Genomic DNA, 10784 nt, shown 5'->3' with positions numbered 1-10784 from the left:
CCACTCCCCCCAGAGTATGGCACCTTGGCATACTGAGTATTTTACACTGAAGGAGTTTGAGAGGGTGGCAGGTCAGAAGGCTAAATCGGAGCACCGGCCCCTCCACCCTTCTTTCGTGAAGCAGATCATGTGAGTGGCGCCCTCTTTAGACCTGGAGGAGAGGAACGTCCTTATCTCTGAAGACCAGGGAATCACCCAGAAGAACGCTAACAAACAGCCTTCTCTGGATGCCCGCGGTTTACAACACGTACTCACGGTATCACATTCCTCCACAGCTGTCCGTTCCTCATCAAACGTCACGCAAACACACACGGGTCCGTTCCTCTGGGACTTCGCTTCCTTGTGGAGGCTCCTGTGTCACAGAAAACGTACATTAAATAAGTTTGCGTGGTCTTCTCCTGTTCATCTATCTTTGTCAATTTAATTTTCAGATCCAGGCAGGGACCCTAAGAGGGTCAAGGAGAACTGTTTCCTCCCCTACAAATGTAGATGGTAAGGTTAAATGCCGTTTCGTGAACTTTTGTTTCAGTTACATATGTATATGTGAAGAAGGTCATAATTGATTAAAAAAAATTTTTTTTAATGTTTATTTATTTCTGAGACAGAGAGAGACAGAGCATGAGCGAGGGAGGGGCAGAGAGAGAGGGAGACGCAGAATCCGAAGCAGGCTCCAGGCTCCGAGCGGTCAGCACAGAGCCCGACGCGGGGCTCGAACTCGTCAACCGTGAGATCACGACCTGAGCCAAAGCCGGACGCTCAACCGACTGAGTCACCCAGGCACCCCAGGTCATAATTGATTCTTAACTGGAGCTCATGGTCCAAACATTTGAGAGACTGTGAAGGAGTCGGGTGACCAAATATGCTTTGTGCAGGACAGTCCTGGTTCAAATCCATCATTCTGGCATAATTATAAAACACCTCCCTTCACCCATGTGGTGATTTAAAAATATGTCAGCACGCCTTTTTTGGATACTCTTTCCTTCAAAATGCGAGGCCTAATTCTCCTCTCTTTGAGTGTGGGTAAGACTTAGCGACTGGTTTCTAGCGAATAAAATATGGCGGAAGTGGCAAGATGTCACTTTTAGGACTATGTCACAAAGATATTGTGGCCTCTTCCTTGCACTTTCTTGGATCACTCATACTGGCGAAAGCCTGCTGCCACATCGTAAGGGAAGTCAAACACTCCCACAGAGGCCCACGTGGTAAGAAACTGAGGCTTCCTACCGACAGCCACGTCAGCCATCTTGGAAATGCGTCCTCGAGCCCAGCCAAGCCTTCAGATGACAGCAGCCTGGCCAACATCTTGGCTGCAACTTCCGGAGAGACCCTAACCCAGACCCTCCCGGCTAAGCCACTCCCCAACGTCTCACCTGCAGAAACTGTGAGAGCCAATTACTTGTGGTCTTACGTTTTAGGGTAATTTGTTACCCAGCGCTTGATAACTGATACACTCTCGAAGTTATCTCTTTTGGCTGAAAATCATATGGTCACTCCATATAGCAAAGACTTCCAAGATCCTGTGGAGGGTCCAAGGATCAGGCAGAAGAGAAAAATCGCAAGGAGACTGCAGAGGGGCGAAGTTCCTTGGTTTACCAAAAAGCAGGGAAGGTAGAAGGGTGGATTCTGATCACCACAAAAAAGGTTTAGACTGGTTGACTAGACAGAAAGTCCAGAGCATCTGGAAAAGAACATGGCGTGATCCAAGGGCCAGACGGGCCTCATCAAAGTCAGGTGTCCCCTAGTTAAACATTGCCCCCCTTTCACAGGATGACTGGAAGGCAGACCGTAGGATACAGAGCACACTGCCCAGCTCAAACCTGTCTAGTAATTTTGCCAAAGACTTGGACGAAGACGCAAAAGATGTGTTCATCCAAACCTCGAAAGCACAAGTTATTCTGATACAGCTGATTTATGATCCAAAGCTCTCTTCCCAGGCGGGATGCTGGGCCAAAATCAACAAGAAGAAATTTAACAGTAATCAATGTAAAATCTGGTACTTTCAGAGGAAAAAAAAAAAAAAATCAATGGTCTCAAGGAACAAGCCCAGGGTGGGTGGATGGGGCCGGCTTGGCAAAATTCCACTGGAAATGATCCGGTCATTTGTATCTGGCCCTTCAAGTCAGTGTGAGCACAGACAATGTGATGTGGCTGCTAAAACCGTGGACCGTTCCTAGCTTAATGGGGGCCCTGGGAGTGGGGCGAGTTCCCTTCTGTGGCGCTGTGGGTTCAAATCTGGACCCCGCACTTTATGGGCACAGTGTCCAGAGGGGAGGTCCAGGAGGGGGCAGCAGGACCTACTGTCCTTGTGTGGGGACTACAGGGGAACTATCGGGGAAGCAGCGTGGGACAGGACAGGAAGCCGGGCAGGGACAACGGGGCTGTCGTGGGCCATCTGGGGCCGGACCTGGGAGGAGGGAGGAGCCCAGTCCAGTGGGTAGAAGGGATGGGGTGGCGGGTTTGGGGTTGCTGAGGGGAGGGGAGTTCCTCTGTGGGTGCTTGGGCGGCTTCCATCACGGGGGGAGCGAGTAGAAGCCAGGTGGCCCTCAGTCTGGTCCGAGTGGGAGACTGGACCACAGGAGCCCAGAGTCCCTCCCCTCCTCTGTCCAGACTCAGCCTTGGTTTCCACGGGGGCCTTCCCCATGGTAAGAGATGCTCTTTGGTCAGGCCGGGGGGAGGACGGGCAGAAGGGACAAGGGCAGAGAGACAGGCAGAATCTGCCCGGGCCATGCTACGGGGCTTCGTGGACACCACACTCACAGAGCGGACGTCAACTCCTGCAGGCGTGCATCACACGGGCCAGCGAGTGAGAGGGAGGGAGAAACTGGGGAACCGGGCGGGCCCACGTGTCATCCCCGCCCCGCTCCCTCCCCCCCCCCCCCCCCCCCCGGCTCTGCAGGGCTGCAGGGAACACGACCTCCGTACGTGTGCGCACATACGCGTGGACGCACACGCGATCCCGCTCACACGCGTTCACACGTCTGCCTTCACACGAAGGCTCACATACACAGTCACGTGTGTTCCCACTTCACTCATCTGCCTGCGCACGGGCTCAACCCCCCGCAAGGGGGTGAGCGAAGCAGGACCAAGCAGAAGGAGGAATTGGGCCGGAGGGCGTCACGACCGCGGCCGCGCCATCCCCGGGGAGCTCTGACGCTGGGACGGCCCTTCAGAGAAGTCCAGAACTGAGGTGAAGGGGCTGGGCCTTCGTATCCCCGCGTGGACCGGTCTCTGGGCACCTGTGTGCCAGAGGTGGCCGTCTCCAGCCCAGGGTGGTCCCTAGAGATGGACTGGCTGGTCGCTGGATGAGTGGTGATCCCAGATTTGGGCAGCATCACGGCATCTACTCCCCTCCGGCGAACACGCACCTGCACCCACAAGCCTGGCTGGGTTTCTCAGCCTCTCCCGGGGCCTAGCCCTCCCAGGAGGGGAGGAGGCAGAGGGGCCCTGCCAGGAAGGCTGCCTCCCTGCCCAGGGATGGCAGGGGTGGGCGCAGCTCTGGGCGGGACTAAGGAGAGGCCTGGAGCCCCCGGGATGAGTGCGAAAGGCCTGCTTCACCAGTTTCATACCCTCCCCGGAGAAATTTCCACGAACCGATCTCCCTCCGCTCCATTTTTTATACCTTTGATCTGGCCGTGGAGCCGGGGAATCGCGGAACCAGCTCTCGAAATTGTCTTTGGTAAACTCTTCCCATGATAACTGGCCTCCTTCTCTCTGCTAATATCTACTCTCGGTGTCTCCCAGGCCAACGCTCAGCCAAAAATCTCTGTTTTCGTATCTGGTTGTCCAGGCGCGGTCTGAAGCACAGGGCCTAAATTTGACCACCCAGGATCCAACGCTCGCTCCGCCCTCACTGGAGGACCTTGGTCCGATTGGACGATCCGTCTTGCGTCACTTGCGTCACTTGCCCCACCTGCAAAAGGGAGTAACACGCACTGGAGTGCCCTGGTAAGACGCCGCGTAGACCCCCTGGCAGGGTCAGGGCTTCCCAAGCTTCCTGCTGCAGGGCTCCTCCAGCCCTTCCTTAACCACACAGCGCAGAGCTCACGCCCTCCCCCTTCTCCTCCCCTGCCCTCCCCTCCCCTCCTCACCCCCAGGCTCTGCTCCGCTCCGCTCCTGGAATAGATCTCGGTGGCCAACGCTGGCCTTAATTGTGTGTGTTTGATAAATGGCTCTGCTAGATCTCCTCCCCCGGGCGGCAGCTGCAGACCTGAGTCAGGATGGAAAAGCCCACGAGGAAGGTTAGGAGCACAGAGTCCAGGAATGGGCTAAGGATGCAGGGCCCCTGCCCCCTCCAACCCAGGGCGCTGGGGACGGGGCAGCCCGCTCATCACCCCTCTGCAGCCGCTCTTGGGGAGTTAGTAGGAGTGGCAATCTGAGAGAGCCTACAAGGATCCTTGGAGAACTGCCCCCCCCCCCTCCTCCCGACTCTTATTTTCACAAATGAGGACGGTGAGGCCCAGAATGGTTAAGTAACTTGTCCGGGGACACACAGCTGATAAAAGGCAGGCTTGAAACTCAAATTTAGACCTTCTGCCTCCCCACTGGCCCACTCTGCCTCATTCCACAGCCCCCCAGCCAAGGTGCTTCCTCCTCTGTGCGAACTGGACTTGCCGACAAGGTTGAATTGCCCTCTGCCAACCTTTTCCCTTCTGAAATGCTTCTGGGAAGCATTTCCCGTGACGCCCAGTCATGGGAGCTCACCCCCTGGAGCTTTTATTTATTTTCCATGTGACTTGGGGTGATTTGCAACTTCCTCGAGCCTCGGCTTCCCCATCTATGAAATGGGGACGCTGCAAATTGTAACTGACCTCGCGAGATAGATGTGGGACATACGACAGCGCCGTGTATTGAGCAGAGTGGGGGCACAGGGTAAACTCGATGCTGGCCGTTACTGTTCCTGGTCTCAATGGACAAAACATCCAGTGCTTGAATGTGAAGATCTAATCGGCTTTATTAGGCGATTCATGCATCAGGCAGCGTCCCACCTAGCAAGGAGAGGGGAGCTCCAAGGAGTTGTATAAAATGGATGCTTTTTAGAGGAAGGTCAGCGGGGCAAGAAGTTACTAGCAAAAGGAAAGGAGACATTGTTTCAGGCAAGGTCGCTTTCTGTTAGGGGGAAAAGCAGAGAGGATCTTATCATGCAGATTACCTCATCTGGGCCGGAGGAGGTGGGGGAGATAGCGAGGGCCCTGTGACAGATTACCTCATTGGCAATGCCCAGAAATTTCCCGACTGACTGGTTAAGAACTACATTTCGGGGGGAGGTTGAAACTACAGTTAGGTTAGGTATTAAGCCTGGGTTTGATGACCGGGCCTCCCATAAGTGACTCTATCTTATGCTGGTGGTTTTCTTTTTAACACTAGTCAGGGTTTTTGGGGCTTCCTTATACGGCTGGGCGGTTTGCACACTGCACAAAGGTACTCAGCAGGAATAAGTGGGGCTGAAATGCAGCCTGTATTCACCCCCCCCCCCAAGCTGTGGACCCTTGGAACTCTTGTCTGTCCCCAGGAGTTGCCATTCTAATTCACCTACCCAGCAGCCCGGTATGCCCTGGCTGTAATTGGAAACGTACAGGGCAGGACTCCAAACTACTTTCATCTGGAGGCCGCAGTGCCTGAATTCCACCATTTAAGCTTCCCCTTGGGCCCCATGGTCATTCTTGATGTTCCAAAAATCCCACTTAAAGTGAAACATCCTCCGGAACACTAACACCCTAAAAATAATGATGCCTTATCATCATTTTCATTATCCTGGTCACCATTATTTCAAACCTTGAGTGGAGGGGCCTCCCTGCAGCCGGAGGCAGGAAAAGCCCTCCGGATGGGGCAGCGGAAGGAGCCAGAAGGAGTGGGGAGTGGGGAGCAGGGAGCTGAGGTGTGAGGCAGGCCACGGCAGAGGCCCAGACTTCTGCCTTCCCCATTTTGTTTAAGCCCGACTCCAGCAGGAGGAACAGGCCAACTGGGGCCCCACCAACAGCCACGGCAGCAAAGGCTCTGATTTACAGGGAGCCCCGCTCCAAGGAGCAGTATTAACGCCAGTGATGAAGCTGTAGTCCCAGAAGCAGCTCCACTTTAAGGGGAGTGAGGGACACATTCCACGGGACTGAATCTGCAATGGTGAGATTTCAGACAAGGGAGAGAGGCCTTGGGGAGGAGATTATGGGGCCCCGGGTCCTTCAAATCACACCCCAGAGGTGGCTGTCAGCATCATGGGTACAGAAGGTCTGTCTTGCAGGTGGGCTTCAAATGACACTGCAGAGGTGGCGCGTCTTAGGCCAGAGCCCCCAGGCGCCGACCTGACCCGAGGTTTCCCATGGGAGTGATTTATCAAGCAAGTGCTCCCCCGAGGAAGCCGCCGGGCAGTTGGGACAACAGGAAGGGAAGCTGAAGAAGGCCGGCAAGGATGTGATCTCAGGTGCCATCACAGTGGGGGCAGGGGCAGCTTCAGCTGGCAGGGACGTCTGGGGGTGTAAGTGATGCCCCGAGGTAAGGCGGCTGGAACTTTCAGCTGCCGAACCCATTAGTCACTAGCGAAGTGCAGCCCAGGGAGGGGCTGCAGGATGTAAATCCCCGGGATTTCCGGTTTCTGGCCTCGCAGCAAAGGGGCAGAGCTGGAGGGCAGGACAGTCCTCAAGAAAAGAGACACGGGCACTGGCTGCTGGAAGGGAGAGCACACACTGAAGCCCAGCACCCACTTCCGGATCCCCTTGCCCCCATAAAGGGGGTAAAAGGTAACAGGATCAGCGCTGGGCGCCTACAGTATCTGGTGTCTGATGGATGGGGCAGGGGGGGGGGTGGAATCTTAAATGCCCCCCACCCCAGCCCCCGTGGAGGAGGAGTGTTCGCTCCAGGAATGAAAAGTTTTCTAATATTCCAGGTCCAATTTTCCACTCTCCCCGTGCTCTAGGAAACATGCTCTGTGTCCCACTCTCTCCTTGTTGAAATCCCAAGATCACGGGCAGATGGACAGGTGGGTTCACCCTGAGGGCCTCGATGCTGGGTGGCTCTACCTTAAGCATCCAGGTCCTAGGCTACCATGGCTCTCTAGCTGCTGCTCTCTCTCTCTCTCTCTGTCTCTTTTTGGAATGATTATTGTTTGCAAATGTTATCGAGTAGAGCTGGATTACTAATGTAATTAAAAAAAAAAAAACTCACACACCTCAGAAAAGGGGAGCATCACAGACACGCGTGCTGCAACCGATTTTCCGGCTCCTTGGGCCCCCCTGCAGCGAGGGCTGCGGTCTTCACACCAGTTCCCAGGCCAGCCTGGAAAAGAGCAGGATAAATGGAGCTGCTGAAGTTGGTTAAATAACAAAAACTCAACCGAGTACGTTTTAAAGATCTAATTGGCTTTATTAATCGATTCACGAATCCGGCAGCGGCCCATCTAGCAAGTAGAGGGAACAGAAGATGAAAGGTTTTCGGAGGTAGAGAAGGAGCGGAGGAAAGGAAATTGTTAGCAAAGAATCCACGGTTTGAGGCCAGGCAGGTTGCCCTCCTAGAGGGCACAGAACGGGTCTAAAATAAATTTCCTGGTGCTGGCCAGGGAATTCCCACGTTGACTGGTTAAAGGTTACATTCCTGGGGGGTTGAAACTGCAGTTAGTTTAGGTATTAAGTCTCGGTTTACCGACTTGGGGTCTTAACCTATGTGACGCCACTTGGGGCCTTCAGTTTTCTTTTTAACAGGGTGAAGGATTGCTCTCCGTTTGCCCTGGGACTAAACTGCCCCCAAACTCCCAACACAGGTGTATTGGGTTGAACGGATCCCCTCCCCTCCGAACCGATGTCAACCCAGCACCTCAGAACGTGACCTTTTTTGAAAACAGGCTCTTTGCCAACGCAGGTGGTTAGGAGGACGTCGTACTGGTGTAAGGTGGGCTCTACATCCAGTATCACTCTGGTGTCCCCGTAAGAAACGACAGAGGCACACGCAGGGAGAAGCCAAGCGAGGGCGCAGGCAGACTGGGGTGATGTGTCTACAAGCCAGGGTGCGTCGTGGATCGCCAGCGCACCCCAGAAGCTGGGAGAGGGCGGTGGTGGGACACATTCTGCCCCAGGCTCCAGAAGGAACCCATCCCGACAGCACCTGCATTTTGGACTTCTAACCTCCAGGACCGTGAAAGAAAAAGTTCCTGTTGTTTGAGGCCATCCAGTCGATGTTATTTGTCTAGGCAGCCGGAGGAAAGGAGGGTAAGAGGAATAGGAGGGGCGGGGAGGGGTGTCAGCACTCAGCCCCCCAGGAGACTCACGCCTCCAGGCTCCAGGAGGCCCGAGGAAAAGCTCACCTCACCCGGGCCCCTCTCCCTGGCTGCGGTACCCCTTTGCCCGAGGCCGGAGAGAACTTTATACCCTTTAGATTCCGCCCCCCCACCCCGCCCCAGACCCTGAGACACAGGGACTCGTTTGGATCTGCCAGTGCATGGAAGAGTCTAGTTTCTTTTTCTTTTCTTTTTTACATTTATTGATTTTTGAGAGACAGAGAGAGACAGCGTGAGCGGGGGAAGGGCAGAGAGAGAGGGAGACACAGAGTCCGAAGCAGGCTCCAGGCTCCGAGCTGCCAGCACAGAGCCCGACGCGGGGCTCGAACCCACAGACCGTGAGATCATGACCTGAGCCGAAGTCGGACGCTTAACCGACTGAGCCACCCAGGCTCCCCGGAAGACTCTAGTTTCTAACTGGATCTCCTGAGACCCTGGGGGTAGGCTGGGCGTGTGAGTCAGGGTTTTCCAAGGAAGCAGAACCAATAGAATGTGCATGTATATACGTATATATGTACATATGTATACCTATACTATATAGATATAGGGAGAGAGAGAGGAGATTTATTTTAAGGAATTGGCTCATTTGATTAGGGAGGCTGACAAGTTCAAAAGCTGCAGGATGGGCTGACAGACAGGAGACCCAGGAAAGAGCTGATATTGTGATTCAAGTCTGAAGATCACCCGCTAGGATTCCCTCTTGCTCAGGGGAGGTCAGTCCTCTGTTCTATTCAGACCTTCAACTGATTGGATGAGGCCCACCCATCTTATGGGGAGCATTCTGCTTTCATCGAAGTCCACTGATTTAAATGTTCACCTCACCCAAAAACACCCTCACAGAAACATCCAGAATGTTGTTTTACCAAATAGCTGAGCACTTTGGCCCAGCCAAGTGGGCACATAAAATTAGCCATCACAGTGGGCAAGTGTTATGATCTGCCTTCTAGAGAAAGGAAAACTAAGACCCAGAGAGGGCGAGTGATTTACCCAAGGTCACAAAGCAAATTAGCCGTGATTAGGAGTTATAAACAGGAGGTTGGGCTGACAATGAAAAAAAATGGATGCAATTCACATCCCCTCTGGGCCAGAGCTTTAAATCTTTGTGGCGTTCCTGCACAGATGCAATGAACAAGGATAAACATATCCCCTCGGGATCCGCATTCGTGTGGTACATTTTGCTTTTATGAAATCCCGCAAGGCAGGAAAAACAGAGGCCACCGTGGAATGAACATTGTTTTGTGCCAGCAACCACAGTGGTGACAGTAAATCATCTCAGTGACGCTCTGAAGTGACTATCGTTGCCCCCATTCTCTCGACGAGGAGACTGAGGCTACACGTCCTAAGCCCGTGCTTTGGGCAGTGAACTGTGTCTTCCAGAGCACGGCTGGGCATGTGGCTTCGTCTGGTTCTCAGAGCAGCCCTGTGGGGGAAGAGGAACGGGTTCCATCTTTCAGAGCAGGACCCCAGGCGTGGGGAGGTTAACTGACTTGTCCAGCCTCCCATACCTCACCAGTGTCTTGCCCAGAGCGGAGCTTGGCAGCAGACCTGATGTTGGGGGTAAGAAATCACAGCTCCACCATGAGCTGGGTGTCTACTGTGTTTGAAATATACATGTCGTCTTATTTTCTTAAATTTATTTTAAGTATTTATTTTTGAGACCGAGAGAGAGAGAGAGGTGGTGGGGGCGGGGGGGGGGGGTGGGACAGAGGATCCAAAGTGGGCTGACTGCAGAGCGCCTGATGTGGGGCTTGAACTCATGAACCTTGAGATGGCGACCTGGGCCGAAGTTGGTTTATTAAGTGACTGAGATGCTCAGGCGCCCTGTGGCGTATGCAGCATCTTAGTTAACCCTTTCCACGACGTAAATGTAAGAGTTGACACGGATTCAGCATTTTTCTTTTCTAAAAGAAAAAAATTTTTTTCATGGTTATATATTTTTGAGAGAGAGACAGCGTCGAGCGGGGGAGGGCCAGACGGACCGAGACGCAGAATCCGAAGCAGGCTCCAGGCTCTGAGCTGTCAGCACAGAGCCTGATGCGGGGCTCGAACCCACGAACCGTGGGATCAGGACCCGAGCCGAAGTCGGATACTTCACCGACTGAGCCACCCAGGCGCCCCGAGGATTCAAGGATTCAGCATTTTGCAGTGTCATTTCACTTAATCCTCCCTACAAGGCCATGAGGTAGGCAAGGGTATGACTCCCATTTTACAGACGAAGAAACTGAGGCCCTCAGAAGTCAAGTAACTTGCCCAAGGTCACACAGCTACCAAGTATACGGCTGGGGTTTTAATGCAGGAAGCCTGACGCCAAAGCCCAGAGCCTCACCCAGTGTCCTGGGACGCGTTCATTCACTCGTTCCTTCAATAATCTACGCGGTCTTGCTGCCGAGGTGATACGCTTTCTCCTTCTGTTTACCTTTTCTTTCCCCACCATATGGAAGTAGATAAGGGGTAGACCTATACGCTCAGCCTTGAACTCTCTAGATTTGAACCTGTTGGTCTCCCAGTGGGGGATGACGACCAC

The sequence above is a fragment of the Lynx rufus genome, unplaced genomic scaffold (assembly GCF_022079265.1).
Source record: "Lynx rufus isolate CCGP_SWC_20201006 ecotype Redwood Valley unplaced genomic scaffold, mLynRuf1.p SCAF_9, whole genome shotgun sequence".
Lineage (NCBI taxonomy): Eukaryota > Metazoa > Chordata > Mammalia > Carnivora > Felidae > Lynx > Lynx rufus.
The sequence above is the reverse complement of the archived record's forward strand: the minus strand, read 5'-3'. Positions refer to the sequence as shown.